Source organism: Haliotis rufescens, unplaced genomic scaffold (assembly GCF_023055435.1).
Source record: "Haliotis rufescens isolate VD_foot unplaced genomic scaffold, xgHalRufe1.0.p SCAF_123, whole genome shotgun sequence".
Taxonomy (NCBI): Eukaryota; Metazoa; Mollusca; class Gastropoda; order Lepetellida; family Haliotidae; genus Haliotis; species Haliotis rufescens.
This window is the reverse complement of record NW_025963806.1, coordinates 531,557-534,339: the sequence shown is the minus strand read 5'-3', so window position 1 is coordinate 534,339 and position 2,783 is coordinate 531,557.

Here is a 2,783-nt window from a genome sequence, read left to right as displayed (position 1 = left end):
ACCTTGCAGTACAAGGCTGGAATACCATACCATACCAGTTTCCACCTTGCAGTACAAGGCTGGAATACCATACCATACCAGTTTCCACCTTGCCGCACAAGGCCGGAATACCTTACCATACCATACCATACCATACCATACCATACCAGTTTCCACCTTGCCTCGGGATGATGACTTTAACATAGACTTACGATAGTTGTACCGCTAACATCACTTTGTGCAAGTGCGCCCTGGTCTCAGACCCACGGATACGGTTATGGTGCTGACAAAACTAGAACTGTAATCGGGGCGAACTAAGAATCGAGCCTGCCTTCATAAGTTTCTAGCACGTCTAAGTGTGTGTGTGTGTGTGTGTGTGTGTGTGTGTGTGCGTGCGTGCGTGCGTGCGTGCGTGCGTGCGTGCGTGCGTGCGTGCGTGCGTGCGTGCGTGCGTGTGTGTGTGTGTGTGTGTGAGTGTGATGGTCGCGTTATTGAAATTTGAACACAGAAAATACGTGATTTAATGCGACGTCTAGATTACATAACTTGCGTTATGTTGATGGTAGTGTTGTTACTGTTGTTGGGTGTGTTTTAAGGCTGTGATCGTTTGACACGTAATACAACATTTCGCCTTGTCATGAAGAATGGAACTGACGTCACTCAATAAACACTATCCTCCATAACACATTCGGCAACTGACGCATGTCTCCTTGTTATTTAACGCTGCACTCAGAAATATCCCAGCAACATGACGGCGGGTTTTATCAATGTGGTTAGGCTCTGTGAAGATCCGGGTTAGATTTGGTCTTCAGCAACCCATACTTGTCCCCGTGAAGATCCGGGTTAGATTTGGTCTTCAGCAACCCAAGCTTGTCCCCGTGAAGATACGGGTTAGATTTGGTCTTCAGCAACCCATACTTGTCCCCGTGAAGATCCGGGTTACATTTGGTCTTCAGCAACCCAAGCTTGTCTTTAGGGGCGACTATGCTTGACGTAAAAGACGACTAACGGGATCGGGTGGCCAAGCTCGCTGCGGTGGTTGATGCATGTCATCGAATCTCAGGATTGTCTGATCCAGCCGTGATTATTTACAGGCTGCTGTCAAATAGTTGGAATATTGTTCTGTGCAGCGTTAAACAACAAACAAACAAAAACCCAAAGGTGTTAATGTGAAAGACCTGCCACACTTTGGACATCAAGCTGACACTGTGATATAACTGGAACACTGTTCCGTGCGGCGTCACTCACTCACTCACTCACTCACTCACTCACTCACCTCATGTCATATCAATCAACTACACATATAAACTGACAAGACAATATGTATGTAGCATTTGGTTTATTTTATGAAACAAGGACGTCATAATCTCTTCTGACAGTGACGTAAGTAACAAACTAAAGTAACAACATAACGTCAATCATCAGCCAATACCGGTTTTCACAGGAAATGTACACATCTTGACAGTCTGCATATCTCCACTAGGAGATAAATAGCTCACATTAAGTCCATTTCTCAAAAAACAAACTTGGTGATATTGGATAAATATTATCTCCCCTCGTGTATTGAATACAAAATGTATACACGAACGAAGAACCTCTAAATGACGACATTTTGGATGACGTCATCGGATTGCGTCATCATGTGTCGTGTTATTCACGTCCTAACGACAGTATAATGTAACATGTGTATATATTAATATATATATATATATTATTTCATCAGTGGAGCAAGGACTGCACATCTGACACCAGATATGTTTCTCTTCGAAGTTAAGTTGACATAAATTGTTACAAGGAAGTACATAGGTGCTGTTTGCATTGGCATGAGTCACACGGGATGTAGTGCACGTGTTTCAATAGCCACACCTGTCAAGCACTCTCGAGAACGACAAAGGGTCAAAGTTCATCTCGTGTATCAGTGTCAGTTGGGCGTAACGGGTCTTCCTGTTTGGCTTCGCTGTACATATACGAGTTGTCATCTTCAATACCACACTTAATTGTCAATTAATGAGTGACTGGTTGGGTTTAACGCCGCTTTTAACAGTATTCCAGTTATATCACGGCGTGTCAGCTTAATGTGGGAGGAAAGCCGGGAGTGATGCAGGTCTCAGACGGTTACCACTTCGATGAAACCCACGAGCACGGGTATGGTTCGAACTCACAATCATAGGATTCTGGCGGGTCCAAGGGACGCAACTCTGCACAGCGCATCGCGGTGCTTTAGACGACTGGGCCACCCCGGCCCCCTAATTGTCATTTAAAGCAGTGTTGCGAACCCAAAATACTTCTCCGAGATTTATCTTTACTAATTTAAAAGTAACATATCGGTCTGGGTCTCAACAATATCAGTAAACGCGGTATCGTGTCACAAGATTGTCTGGTCCATCACTTGATTATCTGGGGGCGGTCGGGTATAATAGTGGTTAGAGCTTCGATTCCCGACATGGGCACAATGAGTGAAGCCCATTTCTGGTGTCCCCCGCGGTGATATTGCTGGAATACTGCTTAAAGCATACTTACCCACTCACTGGATTGTCTGGTCAAATCTCGATTGTGTACAGGCTGATTGTGTTGGTGGCGGGATTCATATCACTTTCACCGCTATTTTGCGGCAGATAATCGCGGCTGGTTATTGTTAGTGTTTGTTTGTTTGTTTGTTTGTTCGTTCGTTTGTTTGTTTGTTTGTTTAACCGCGCAATATTCCAGCTATATGACGGCCATCTGTAAATAATCGAGTCTGAACCAGACAATCCAGTGATGGATATCATGAGTATTGATCCACGCATTTGGCATACGATGACATG